The sequence below is a fragment of the Spermophilus citellus genome, assembly GCF_964194105.1.
Source record: "Spermophilus citellus genome assembly, chromosome: 1".
In the NCBI taxonomy this organism is placed as follows: Eukaryota; Metazoa; Chordata; class Mammalia; order Rodentia; family Sciuridae; genus Spermophilus; species Spermophilus citellus.
In genome coordinates this window covers 60,680,786-60,696,797 of record NC_138182.1, presented here as the reverse complement: position 1 = coordinate 60,696,797, position 16,012 = coordinate 60,680,786, and the positions used below count along the sequence as shown (strand labels likewise).

Below are 16,012 nucleotides of genomic sequence, written 5' to 3'. Positions count from 1 at the left end.
TTTAGGATTGTAACTTAAAAATGAGCATACATGATATTGATACACATAATTATTTCCCAAGTAACTGACTTTTCTCTATGTGGAGTAGTTTATTTTTATAACATATATATGTCATACAAATATATGTCATTATATATATACCACACTTTTTTCCAGTCCAGTTTGGAAGTGCAGTCTCCGAAGCTATGCTCTTTCTCTGCACTCATCGTTGAAGATATGAGTCATTACAGAAAAATTTCCATTCCCTGTGGGAATTTCTACAGTGTATGTCTTTCTGTACTTTAGTAAAAACTGGCTCACATAGCAATTTTTAAAGAAATACTGCATTCAACTGGAAGAATTTAACTTATAGATGCACTTATACATGAATTTGAATAAAGATGGATGACCAAAAGTGTTTACTGTTGGAGCATTTATAAAAGCAAATTAACAACCCAAATGTTCATTATAAATCAGTTTACATAAAGTATATGTGCAATATACCAGCATATTATAGAATAATTGAGAAGAATGACAGATTTATTTATGCCAATGTGAAAAGAACTTCAAGACCCATATTAAGTGATAAAAACATCAAATACACGACTGAATATACTCTTCTTTAATTTCTATATTTTATGTGCTATGTATATATGCATATAAATTCAGAGATAATTTTTGAAAAGTAATTATTATTGTCTCTGAGGACAGAATTAAGATACTGGTAATAGGATGTAGAAGTAAGACTTCCCATTCATATTTTATATCTATTGAATTTTTTGTCATTTGCATATATTTATCATCTACACACAACTAAAATATGTTTCAAAATATATACCTGTGATGGTAGCATAACTTCATTGATTTATTATGTACTGTAAATGGTTGTTTTATGTTATTTGAATTATGTCTCCAAAGAGCAATAATTAATACATATATGTGTATGCATGCATATACTTTTATCATATTCTGTTCAAAAGAATAATTTAAAATTTGATTTTCAGGTCAAAGTCTAAGTACCGTGATGAACAGGTATCAAAGGAACTAGCCCTGTTACCAATTTTAAAAATAAAATACTGAGCACCTTCTATGTGAAAACTCTTGTGGAAAGTAATATACATTTATGATGTAATTTGCTTCCAGTTTAGTTATACAGGTGTCATTGTCCTGTTTTACAGATCAAGTATCTGAAAAAGAAAATGGGTCATTTTCCATTATAGGCTATTTTTTATTGTTTCATTTTGTGGCATTTGACTCCATGCTAAGTTAGCAGATAGGGGTTTGTGATGATAAATAAACAAAGATATGACTGATTCAAATTGGGAATAAAAAACTAATGTACTGCATGGGAGATACTTACATCAAAATATTATCTGGTGTTTATATAAAATTTAAAGTATCCTAAACACTTATCAATTGTTTATCTGAAATTCAAATTGAACTAGATTCCTTGTTTGTATGTTGATTCGTTAAAGCTAACAATCCTAAGGTTAAACACAAACACAAATTTATATACTCTAAGAGGGGAGATATATAGAGAGAAAGAGTATCAGTGTGTTCCCAATCATAATTGGATTATAGTCATTTTTAAAGTGGTACAAGAGTAATCATAATGGATTAAGTTGATGTGACTGTTCAATTCTGTGGGTGGGTCAGCTCAGAGAAGCTTTTAAAGAATTGAGCTTCTGGTGAAGTCAAAACGAAAGAGGATTTGTGTGAAGAATAGAGGGAATAAAGAGATCCACTGATAGTCAAAACTTTTAGTTCAATAGTGAAAAATGAACATTGTCCCAGTAGAAATAAGTAGGCTTATGGATAAGAAATGGACCCCAAATAATATAATCACTTTGTCCAAAATGTTTCTTTCAGAGACTTCTGTAAAAAGAGGGAGATATTAATTTGCACCCAATACTTAGTTTTTTAAAAAATGAAGAAAATAGAGTGCTGTAAGAATCAGTGATGTTGAAAACAATGAATAAGAGAACACATGTTTCACAGTAAAATGAAGCTAAAACATTAACCCACAGTATATTTCTTGGACATATGAATAGGACTGAGAAAAATTTGTTTTCTGATTAGCAATATACAGTCTGATTATACTGAGTTTATAAATCTTATTTCCTAAAATTAGTCTTTTACTCCAAGCAACTTTAGGGTCATGTATACATGTGTGTGTTTCCACACATAAACATGCATGTATGTGTGCCCTTATATATATATATGCATCCATGTATATGCAACTATGTGCTTGTTTTAAGTAGGGTAAGCATTAATTCTATGTAAAATTATAAGTTATAAAATAAATATGCATTTATTTATATATATATATATATATATATATATATATATATATATATATATATACCACGTGTGCCCGATTTTTAAGAACACTGGGTTTGGTTTTTTAAAAAGAGAATTTTCATGTAAAATTCTATTACCTTAAACAACAGTATTCCTTCCTCTTCTAAACAACATTTTAAAATGAGGATATATGAAAGACCTTCAGAGGAGTGACCCTTTGTTTTGCAGTGAAAGAAAATCTTCAGGGTTACCACCCTTGCTACAAAATATCACAGAGTCTATGAAATAAGAAAGTCAATATGTATTAGACAAAGAGAAGAGAAGAGTGGAGAGAGAGTGAACAGGAAGCCAGTGATGAAGAAACAGCAGGGGTTGCTTGTTGAGCCCAGTGACCTTTCTCTTTTCCTAATGCTCTGAAGATTGTGTAGATCACCAAAAATATATTTCTTTAATTCTCTAGTTTTCTATATACAGGTAAGGATTTATCTCTCTATTTTCTATTTAACTTTAGCAATATTCCCCATTGAGGTTATTATGCTTGAAATTCAGCTCAGTGTAAGCTAAATAGGAGAAAATAAGTATCTTGAAGTTTTTCCTAATACTATTTATAAAACTCGCCAAGAACTGCTAGTATTCTTCCCCTAACAAGTCATACTATATGCACCAAGGGAAATGAAACAGAGCTTAGAGTGAGTCTTGCAGCCTATTAAACATTTAATAAGTAATAAGGATCCATCAAAGTGCGGACTATTTTTCACATATTACAACTGCAGACAGTCATTTTCCAAACTATAGAAGCAAAAAGGAGGAAAGCCACTGTGGCAGAAGAATCAAATATGGAGTGACTGAGAATAGCCGATTGATTGTTTTTCTCATTTGTTAATATGAATTTCCAGTGTCTGAGTCATAAATGCAGATGGTTTTGTGCCATTGTCTGCATGTTCGTGTTGTTGGCACAATATCTTAAAATATTGCTATCCGGTTTCTGTTCCAATGTCGTAAAAACTATTTTGATATCTTCATTATTCAGGTTCCTGGATTGTAATTTGTCTTGTCTTGTGATATCAGGGACTAAAACCAATATAGGAGACATTAAACATAATTTGATAATTTGACATGCTTCTCATGTTGTGATTGTGAAGACTGGCTAACTTTACCAAGTCACTGTTATACATTTCAGTGGTAGTGGGTTCAGAGTCCACTTCCACAAGAAGCATATCATTTGTTTTTTTCTGCATTTCACCTTCCAGAACTAGCCTACCTCATAGCAGTTCGTGAATAAGGAACATTTCAAATCAAATCACCTTTATGTGTTGTGGTACTAGAAAGCTTTCTAAAATGCTCCCAAGATTCCGACCCTTCCTCCTGTGCATAGGAAGGGATATCGCTGTTAAGGCAGTGCTATGTTAAATGGCAAAGATGAAAGGGATTTTGCCTTCTGATTAGATGCATCCTAATCAGAGAGACCTCTGAAAGTAAGCTCAGTCTTTTTCTGTGCTCAAAGATTCTCTTGCTGGCTTTGAAGACATAAGGTATCATGTCATAAAAGGGTAACATTATAGATACTAAGAGTAGCCTCTAGGAGCTGAAAGTGATCCTCAACTGATAACTAGCAAAAAAAAAAAAAAAAAAAAGCAGGGAACTCAGGTCAAATTATAAGTAGAAAATACTGCCAACAACTTGAATGAATTAAAAAAAAATTGATTGTCCCCAGTCAAGACTTCAAAGAAGAATATAGCTTGCCTGTTCACATTCAGACTTGCTAGAATGTGAACAAAGAATACAGTCATGACCAGACTTTAGACCTAGAGGACAAACTATCTATAGACTAAAAAATGGGTGCTTTTTACTGCTGTGGTAATTTTTATGCCACAATAACAGATTGACACAAATGGTTTCTAGGCCAAGATCATTATAACACAAAGTTAAGTTAGCTGATATTGTTTTGAGGATTCCAAAACTCTTAGAAGGCAGGCTGACATTAATATAAGGCCTACACAGTGTTGAACACACAGTGCATACTGTATAAGAGTTGATGTGTGTCTGAATAAATGATTAATCTGTAATAAAAACACTTCAGATTTCAGATCACTCTGAGACATATGGAATTTTTAAATTTTAAAACATTGTTAGGAGTACTATTATTAACATACATATTTTGAAGTAAGAAACATAATTCACAGAGTGTTTATGGAACTTGACTAAAGTTCCAACATTAGTTAAGTGCTCAAAATTTCCATTTTAATCTATGTAACTGTATTAAACAGAAGTGTTAATAAAGTAAGTAGATGGAAATGTATTTGAAAAATATAATTCCGATTAACTCATTGAATCAAAAGGGGATGACATCAAGATAATCACCTTTGGGGCATGTTATTTGAACATCTTTGAGCTTCAATTCTCTCATCTATAGAAATGAAACTTGAAATAGTATCAAACACGTAGATGGAAGAGCATTCACAGAATGCAAAAGAAAATACAAAATGTGGAGTTTTAAGTTGATAAAGATCTTATAAACTTGTTTCATACTGTCCTTATAGATAGCTTCATCTATACTGAAGGAAATTAATTTTCTAATATAAATGTAATAAATTTTTTAAGAAATAGATTTATACACTTAAAGGAAATTTGTTCCAGGCTATGATTAAGCTGTTCCAGTCTTTTTAAACAGTTCAATCAATTATTTAGTATTTGGATTGTTTACAAAAGTTTTGAAAACACCTACATTTTTTCCTGTTCCCTCCACAGAAAAGAACCTAGAAACTGAAGTTCATTTAAGGTGGTATTAAATAAGCACAATTCTCATTTTGCTATCATCTTTAAATTTCAAAAACAATCAAAATCACTGTGTAATATTAAGCAGAGGACTGGGATGCTTCTCAAAAAATCTTTAATTTTTGAAAGGAGAAGAGGATGAATCTCTTCATTAAATATATAAGAAAGTCACTCAGTAAATAGTTTGTTAAGAAGTTCTCACCGAAATAACTTTCTTCTTAAAAGCTGAAACATCATTTTTTACTACTTAAAGAAAATATTAAAATAATAACTAAAATATAATTTCTTGACTTTAAATGGGTTAGAGCTTGACAATGTATCTCCAAAATTTACTTTCTTTGTTTTCCAAATTTGCACATACAAATTTGAGCCTGGTAATTACTTTTGAAATTTCCAAAAGAATTCACTTCAGTCATTTACCCAGAGTAAATTCAATGGATCTTGAATAGGACTTCCTGGCAGATACGCTTAGATATGAAACATCGTGCATTTTGATTGACAGATTCTCATATACACACTAGAACTTGAGAAGGTAGATGTCATTTTTGAGGACTAAAAAAAATGAGTTTAAAATATCTAATACTAAATTTAACTAGTCATTTTCTTTACAGTCATGTGAATTAATAGATTCATAAATTGATTCGGAAAGAAACACTAATATTCTATTGAGAAGAAAAAGTAAAATTAAGCTTTCACTATTCACATATGTTTGCATATCTATTTATTTATTTTGTTACTGTCTTGTGAATACCTGTGGAATATTCTCAAATTTTTAATCATTTATATTTGCTTCCTTTTTGAAATTTTATTTGAATATGAGGTATTTGAAAAGAGTAAATAAAAAAAAACAAATCCTTGTTTATTTGCTGCAGTTTTATGATTTATACTATCCTAAATCCTAATAGTGCTTCCCTACTACATAAAGGCAACAAAAGACTAATCTACCAGCAACAATATTACATTCACACAAGATGCCTTTACATAGTTGTCATAGAAAACAGAAGTCATCATTCTTTCTGTGATGAATGAGTCTTTACACACAAGAAAACTCCTACCTCCACCTGCACTGAAAAAAAAAAAACACAAGAAAATGGTGATTTTTATCTATTTATATTTTCATATAGAGCAGCACAAATGTAAAACTCAATCTTATCAATAAAGAGAGGGAAGGAAATAAAGACATATGCAAAGTAGGAAGTTTCAATTTTATAAAAGACTTGGAGAGAGATGATAAAGCGCAAGCTATATGTCTGCGCCCCAGCCTACAGAAATACTGCACATATTCAAGGTGCCTTCAAAATAGTGCATGTTGACAGTATATCTTGAATGACAGTACAGGATGTCAACATTCTTATAAACAATATTCATATATATAAGTGATTGTAATTATAGGCATGCATATATACATGAATAATTTTTAAGCTGCAATAAAATTATATTTCTTTTATTTTATTTGGTGACTTTTTACATTTTGAGATAACTAAACCAGTTGGACTAAGAGTTTTTTTATGAATAAAGTTCTAGAAACTAAAAGAAAAACATATTTTTACTTCAGCATATACAAGCATATTGTAAAGAACCTGCAAATGGATATTGTGGACAAAAATTATGAAACTTACATATATTACTACTAAGATCAATTATATAATCACTGAGGAGTCTCATACAATAATTAGCAGATCACTTTTCTTTTACTTGACAAATTGTTACTAAAAAAAAAAAAAAAAAATGTCTATCTCAAGGAGAAATTCAGTTAGGGGCTTGAAGTCCCCATTGCCTGAGCTGCAGTTACATATACCTGGTCTCTGTCTCAGTGCTTGATATTATCTATAAGTGAGTGACAGAAAAGTCCAGGCTAAAAAAGGCTTACTCTGTTCTTTTCAGGAAGCTCTGGTGTATCTTTCTTATTAGAAGAACCCAAGCGTTTTCTCAGTAGAAGTGGAATCTTGGAGTAGATAATAGCTCTTTCTTCTTCTTCTTCTTTTTTTTTTAACCATTTAAATTCCCAAATTCAAAAAGATCTCTCCCATTATCATGGAAATGCCTGCCCCCTTTTGGCCAAAAACCAGCAATTTAATTTACATTCAGAAAACACAAAAACCTCGTTTTTCTCCACCTCTTTGTGCTTAAATTATCCAGTATGCTGTTCTCAAAGTAAAAGAAAATGAATTGCAGTGCAGAATTGCAGTCCTAAGGGAACTACTTACTATCTTTTTTCATTATTTGCAAGTTAAACCTTGGAACTAGCATGTGATTTTAATTTCTGTACAAAAGAAAAAGACTTTGTTCAAAGTAGTTCAATTAAAAGTAGTTAAATTTGCATATTGTCAGCTATCACAAGTTTATTACTTCTTCCTGGTTTTAAATAATTATAACAATAGTATTAACAAGTAAAAGCATAAGGTTAAACAAGATTTCAAGTTTAAATGTGGACCCTAGAAATTTGTACCCATTTACAATTGATTTTACATATTTCATAACTCTTAAAGACATCACCAATTGTTGATGCTTAAAAAGAAAAATAAAAGCTTTCATTGTGTTTCAGTTGTTAATTTATTTCTTGATTCTGATATTGTGATCAGGAATACTGTTTTGTGAATATGAAGAACAAGAAATATCCAAGGGCAAAAAAAGCTGATTCAATCATGAATGTGAATAATCAAGTAATGTAAAAAAAAATGAAGTTTGGGCAGAAAAATAGAGTGATTTAAAGAGAGAATGAGGTTGGTCAAATGCTCACCTTTGATTCTGTGATTAGGAATGAGAATTAGGTTGCAGTTCCTATGTCAGGGAGGAAAAAATAGCTCTTCTTGGCTTTGCACTGAAATGGTGATTACTTAATCAAGAAGGACATCGGGTTTGCTTGCCTTTTTTTTCTTTCTTTCCTTTTTTTTATTGGCACAGAGTCCTTACATTTAGATTTGATGATATACCATTTCTTTGGCAGACAGAAAAAGAAATGATCATTTAAAAAATTACTGGAAAAACCTATAACTTCTTATCAAAACTTATTGTTCTTAATAATTTATTTAGTTAGCTCAGGTAACCATAAAGCAACTTTTCTGAAAAATACCACATTGTCATCATGTGTACACACACACACACACACACACACACACACACACACACATATTAACATTTACACACAAACATATACTCAGAAATAATGTGTCTTGCAGGATCTGGATTCTCTCCCTCACTCTAGTAAATAGAGAGAAATGCTATTAGGGGCTGTTGAAATGAGAACAGTGGCCTGACCGTTGCTCTCAGTTTGATGGAGTTTTAGGTAGGCTTCTTCCTGAATCTTAATCCTGATCTCCACTTTCTTAGAGCATTTAACATTAGAAAACTTGGAATTAAAAATTCTCTTTTGAGTTGTAGATTGTTTTAAATGCCTCATGTAGTTTTTGTAACCCAAGGATATCTTTCTCTAGGACCTGAGATCATCAAGAAAGATGATCTCCTGTCCTCTCAGCTTCTGCGGGAGGGTGGGGCCTAACTTCAGTGGTGAAACCATCTTTTCTTATGAAGATAAGACACAGTGTTTTTTTCTTCAGGTAAGGCCAATAAGCAAAAATAGTGGTTTAAAATTCCTGCCTGCCTTCTCTTAAAAATAAACCCAATTTATCTGGTACCCCTGCAACCCAGAAATTCTGGAGGCTGAGGAAGAATGATTGCAAATTCAAAGCCAGCCTTAGCAAGGGCAAGGCGCTAAGTAACTCAGTGAGACCCTGTCTCTAAATAACATACAAAAATAGGATTGGGGATGTGGCTCTGTGATGGAGTTCAATTCCTGGTACCAAAAAGAAAAAGAAAAAAATATACGGGATGTAGCTCAGTAGTAGACCCACCCCTGGGTTCAATCCCCAGTACCTCAGTACCAAAAAAAAGTGCCTAACTTTTGTTTAATGAAGTTTTCTTTCTCTCATACAGTGTCAGCCTTAATAAAAGTGGGGTTTTTTTGCCATTTGTAATTTTGACTAGTGCATTTTTTTGTGACTGAACCAAATTTGTGCCTCAAAATGTTTCTCTATGTGATAGAAGATGATATTTTAATTTTTTGTTAAAATTCTCCATCTAAAATCTCTTTCTGAAACTCCCTTCAATTTACATCTAGAAATTTTTTTGATAGTTATATTTTTTTGAGTTTATTTTTCCATGTGGACCAAGATTAGGTTGAAGGCATAGAATAAGCATTTTTAAACTTATTTTGTGCCATGAGTATCTTTAACAGTCTAAAAACCTCTGTTTAGAAATATAATAAAATTTAAAACATTTAAATTCATTGGATACAATGCTAAGGTTAAAATTGAAGTCAATTGTTTTAAAGCACAATTTTTAAAAATTTAAAATTATGATATAATAACATATTTGCTTTTTCAACACATTAAATAACAAGATACAGTTGCAGGTTTCTTATCAGCAATAACATCAAATTAGTGAAATGTGATATTTTGGTATTGCTGCCACAATAAGGTAAAAAAAAGAAAGAGAAACATGATTCTCTATTAAAAAATATCAACAGATTTGCAATATAGTTTGGGATTTTATGTATATTTATATGTAAATAAAGTGTAAACTTTTTTTGATAAAAAACAAAATTTTTTACTATTCAGTTACATGGATTGGTTGGCCTACAATAAAATATCCAGAAGAGAGATTTAATAAAAGTTATCTTTTATTAAAAACAAGCATGTCATTAAGGCCTTTTGTAGCTTCTGATCATTTTTAATGACTTTGTGTACAATATGGTGGCTGAATCCTCAAATAAATAAATTATAAATCTTTTTCATATATCTTCCTTATAAAACTAAAGCAACATTAGGACAGAAATTCAAAAAGTTGGAATTCCAGCACAATTTCAAATCATCTTTATTTTACTAACCTCTAAGTACATAAGTGCAAAATGTACTTACAATCCGACTACGCTAAGTTCAGATGCTTTAGGGACAAACTGTTGGTTTTCAGTGGCATTTCTGTAGTGCGAAATAGGAAAGAGCCCCCAAGAGAAAGAGTGTTTCAGATATGGCAGAGATACTGCAGGAATTGCTCACTTTACAAAGCATTCTTTAACCTCTTAAACACATGAACGTTTATAAGAACATTTCCTGTAATAGTATACAAGACTGAGTGTGTTTATATAGTAAAAGGGCAATCGTTTTTCTCAAATGCTGGCTACTTTGCAGTCTCACATTGTAAGGACTTTTACAAGTAAAATTTTTAATAGAATTCTTACATTGCTTACATTTATCAAATTATCACAAACATTATGTCAATCCACACTTTAAAAGGTATTTAAAATTAATGAAAAGATAAAAATAAATACAATTAAACTCTGTACTTAAGAAAGAGTGTTATATTTTATGACTATTTGTAACTGACTGATTATACTTATACTCTTCCATTTACTTTTCATTACAATACTAGGAACTGTCAACCTTAATGAAAGCAAAACAGCTAAGAATTTAAAAACGAAAAACAATAACAAAAAATGATTGTAGAATATAGGAACAAAAATAGAATGAGAATATTGATTCTTTAATACAGTCACTTAATCAATTCTCTAATTGGCAGGTAGAGGTAATGATAGTGAATATAAAACTGAATACATCATATATAAAGCAGCCAGAATTTACTTTTATGAACCAAAATATGGTTTCCTTTCGTTACTACATGTATTTAGTGCTTCCTAGCGATTTTATCTATTTATTTATTTCCATTTTTAATTAAAATTTTAAAAAATTTCCTTTTGAAAGTTACTACATTTGTGTTTATTATATAAATCATGTAAACTCAGTCCATTGAGTCCCATCAAATAATGCCTATGAAAATTCCCTGAAATTGGAGACTTTTTAAATATATGATCAAGTAGAGTCAAGTCATAGATTATTGTTATAGATTTGGCCCACCAGCAATTAAAGGATTTGGTAAGTTGATTTGACCAGTGTGCCAACTCTCCTTGGCTGCATAAAACACACTAGAATAAAAAAGAAAGGAAAAAGACATGACACTTTTGGTTCCACAGCCAGCTCCTTTGCCAAGAATACTTCAAACTTTGTGTGGGGAGATAAAGGTCTGCTGTGTATATTTTGATGTGATAGCTGCTCAGATTATCCATTGACCTGACTTTATTCTATCAAATGCCAAACACTGAGAGAGAAGTTGTTTTAAAGAACAAGGCAAACAAAAGTTGCATCATGATATTTTCTGTAGAAAAGAACCAGCTCCATATTTTGACTTTATTCCATCAATACCGACTAACAAAGGGGAATATGTTTTAGGGATGGAAGGCAGAAGTATTTGGTAGTATTTTTTAGGAAGAATCATTCAGGAGGATGCAGCATTCATGAGGTAGTTTCAGTTTCTAATATCACCAAAGACATCAGTCAAGGGCAGATACATGGGCAACACCCAAGTAAAGCCAACTTGAAAAAATAGAATAGAATTGTTTAACTTACTGTAATGGGGCAAGACAAGTACCAGTTCCAGGAACCCAGGTGCTGAGTAAAAGTGGAGGCAGTCCTGCTAATATTGTTTGTTTCCTAATCTATTATTACCCACATGTCACTGGCTATTTTAAGACCTATTACAACTATGATAACAGGTGTAAAAGTATTTCCAGTTATGTGTTCATTCTCCACAACTTAATTAGACCTAAATATTGTCTTCTACACATAGAATTGTTGATTCAGAAACTAACATTGACTTTTTTGCTGAAGATATCAGCCTGGTTCACCAATTAATAGAAGAGGTGATATTTAAATTATAAAGTTCTATGTAACATTCATAAATAGAATTACAAATTTATAAAATGTACTGAAACCCAAACTTCCTTCTGTGGTGTTTAACTTCTAGATATAATAATAAAATTCCAATGACTTAGCAAATTAAACTAAGCTGTTTATGGCTCAATCTGAGAGAATATAATAAGCCACTGTCAAAGGATTTAAATGGAATTTAAAATTCAAGTTTTGGAATCTTTCTTATTGCCCTATTCACCCCAGGAGATGACAATGAATGTCTTTTATCTTATGAAGGTCCAGTACAGTTCTTGCATCATAGCAAGGGTTCACTAATGCAATAACAAATATGGATATTCAGTTTTTAATGTTTTTTCTTTATCAGACCCACTTAAGAAAACTGTAACATATATATACAGGATACTTATGTATCACCAAGGTAATTAACAGTACAACTTTACTTCTTTAATCTAAAATATAAATGGTTAAATATGTATTTTGAAGTTCTTTTGTTTTATTTTGCTTTGTTTTTTATTATCAATATAGTATAATTTTTTCTCAAAAGACTCTAACTATGATATTTGCTCAGTTTTTGTGGTCCTGGTATTTAGTTCAATTCACTGAAATTCTGCTTCCTTTAGAAGCTTACTCTAAATCAAAATAAGTAGACCTTTTGCATATTAAGAAACACAACAAATGTAATTGCCTTATTTGCTCTCAAAGACACAAGAAAAAAAATTTAAATGGAAAATAGAAACTGAAAACTCTTTTAACTGGATTTATTTACTAAAAAAAACAATGGAAATTTTAATGACATATTTCAGTTACTATTTGTACAATTTGTTTCCACTCATATACAACATAATATTTTAAATTACCTATTAGGGGACCTGTGCAGGACCCAGGCCCACAGTAAGTTTGGGTCCATCCTGCTACAGGCAGACACCCGCCAGAGCTCAGGCTTCAGCACAGGAACACTTCTTCCAACCAGCAGACACCCACCAGAGCTCAGGCCCAGCCCAGATCCACCCACACAGACATACATGGGTCCCAGGCCCAGCATAGGTCTAAATTCACCAACACTACCCACCAGGGAGCCCAAGCCTAACCCACTTACAACTTGGGACACTGCAGATATTGCCATAGCCTTCCCCATGCAGTAGCCCCTACCTTTTTGACAACAGACAAGGCCTAGAAATGGCTGCATCTCATAGCAAGCATCCCAAAGAAAGTATAAGGCCCACCCTTTCAGCTCTATCACTGTAAGACATTTCATCCATCTTGGGGCACCTTCATTATTATCTCAAGTTACCACCGCTACTGCCACCACCACTTTTGGTTGCAGTAGCATACATTGAGGGACACCAGCAGGGTCTGAAAGCCCAAAATCAAGGTGAGGTAAAGAGAATCTGCATGGGTACTACAAGAATTTAGAGTAGAAACTGTAATATCACAGATCCACCCTGCAAGAAAGGAAGACACATAGACAACATGAAAAAATCAAGGGAGAAAAGTGCCCCCCAAAACCAAGATACTACAATAAGAGAACCCATGGGCACCAAAGTTGATGAAATGTCAGAGAAGCAGTTCAGAAGGTTCATAATTAAAATGATCTGTGAATTAAAGAATGACCTAAATAAGCAAATACATGCAAAAATTGATCATTCCAACAAAGAGATAAGAGAGCAAATACAGGCAACCATTCATGATACCAATAAACAGATAAGAGAACAAATACAGCCATCCATTGATCACAGCACCAAAGAAATAAGTGAGCAAATACAGGTAGCAAAATATTACTTCAAAAAAGAGATAGAGACTCTGAAAAAAAAAAAAAAACAGAAAATCTTGAAATGACGCAAACAATAAACCAAATTAAAAAATTCAATAGAAAGAATAACCAACAGACTAGATCACTTGGAAAACAGAATATCAGATAATGGAGACAAAGTATAAAATCTGGAAAATAAAGTTGATCACACAGTGAGGATAGTAAGAAACCATGAACAGAACATCCAGGAATTATGGGACAGCATCAATAGACCAAACTTAAGATTAATTGGGATAGAGGAAGCCAAAGAATTATAAACCAAAGTAATGCACAATCTCTTCAATGAGATAATATGAGAAAATTTCCTAAGCATGAAGAATGAATTAGAAAACTAGAGGCTTATAGGATACCAAATGTACAAAATTACAACAGATCCACATTAAGGCACATTATAATGAAAATACCTAGATGCAGAAAAAGAATAGAATCCTAAAGTCTGTAAGAGAAAGGAATCAGATCACATATGGGGGAGACCAATTTATATCTCAGTATTTTTTTTCAACCCAGACCCTCAAAGCCAGGAGATTGTGGAACAACAGATACCAAGCTCTGAAACAAAATGGATGACGACCAAGAATCTTCTATCCAGGAAAATTAGTCTTTAGATTTGATGAAGAAATAAAAACCTCCCATCATAAACAAAAGTTAAACGAATTTACAACTAGAAAGGCTGCACTACAAAAAATTCTCAGCAAAATATTCCACAAAGAGGAAATAAACAATAATGAAAGTCAGCAGAGGGAGGTATTACACCTAAGGAAAAACTAATCAGAGGAGAAACAAAGTCACATTAAATTCCAAAATAAACAAAAATGGCTGGGAATACAAATCATGTCTCAATAATAACCCTGAATATTAATAGCCTACATTTAGTATCAAAAGACAAAGACTAGCAGATTGGATAACAAAAAAAAAGTACCCAAAATATGTCACCTCCAAGAGATTCATCTCACAGGAAAAAAACATCAACAGACTAAAGGTGAAAGGTTGGGAAAAATCATATCACTCACATGGACTGTGGAAGCAAGCAGGGTTACCATCCTCATATCAAATAAAGTAGACTTCAAGCTAAATTTAATCAAAAGGGATAAAGAAGGACACTACATACTGCTCAAGGGCACCATACACCAACAAAACTTAACATTATAAATACATATGGCCCAAACAATGGAATATCTACGTTCATCAAACAAACTCTTTTCAAGTTCAAAAGTCAAATAGAACATGACACAATAATTTTGGGTGACTTTAACACACCTCTTTCACCACTGGTTAGATCTTTCAAACAAAAGCTGAACAAATAAACTATAGAACTCAATAATACAATCAATAACTTAGACTTAACTGACATATATAGAATATTTCATCCTTCAATGAGTGAATATACATTCTTCTCAGTAGCACATGGATCCTTCTCTAAAATAGACCATATGTTTTGCCACAAAGCAACTCTTGGAAAATATAAAAAAAATAGATATACTACCCTGAACCCTATCAGGTCATAATGAAATGAAATTAGAAATCAATGATAAAATAAGAAATAAAAGCTACTCCAACACCTGGAAACTAAATAATATGCTACTGAATGAACAATGGGTTGCAGAAGACATCAAGGAGGAGATTAAAATAATTTTAGGGATGAATGAGAACACAAATACAACTTCTTGAAACCTCTGGGACACTATGAAAGCAGTTCCAAGAGGAAAGTCCATTGCATGGAGTTTATTACTTAAAAGAAGAAAAAGTAAACAAATAAATGACTTAACATTACATCTCAAAGCCCTAGAAAAAGAAAAACAAATCTACACCAAAAGCAGTAGAAGAAAGGAAATAATGACAGAACAAAAAGTTGGTTTTTTGAAAAAATAAAAAAAAAATTGACACACTCTTAGCCATGCTAAAGAAAAGAGAGAGAGAAAATCAAATTATTAACATAAGTGATGAAAAAGGAAATATCACAACAGACACAAAAGAAATACAGAAAAAAATAGAAATTACTTTGAAAACTTGTACTCCAATAAAATAGGAAATATCAAAGTCATTGACAAATTTCTAGAGTCATATGATTTGCCCAAATTGAATAAGGATGATATACACAATGTAAACAGATCAATTTCAAGTGACGAAATAGAATATGCATTCAGAAGCCTACCAACCAAGAAAAGCCTGGAACTGCATAGATACACTGCGAGTTCTCCAAGACATTTAAAGAGGAAATAATACCAACACCTTCAATTTATTTCAGGAAATAGAAAAAAGGGAGCATTTCCAAACTCATTCTATGAGGTCAATATCACCCTGATTCAAAAATAGGCAAAGACATATCAAAGAAAGAAAACTTTAGGCCAGTATCTCTAATGAACATAAATGCAAAAATTCTCAATAA

At 31.9% G+C, this 16,012-nt stretch overlaps 1 long non-coding RNA gene across 1 annotated transcript in view; it reads right to left on the bottom strand.

Annotated features, from left to right (window-relative positions):
• The window catches only part of LOC308654124, an 83,921-nt gene extending 72,346 nt beyond the window's left edge, over positions 1 to 11,575 (bottom strand). The window contains exon 1 of the long non-coding RNA XR_014023178.1: positions 11,514 to 11,575. This is a non-coding gene — a long non-coding RNA (uncharacterized lncRNA). The remainder of the gene's footprint in view (positions 1 to 11,513) is intronic.
• Between the last annotated feature and the right edge of the window lie 4,437 nt (positions 11,576 to 16,012).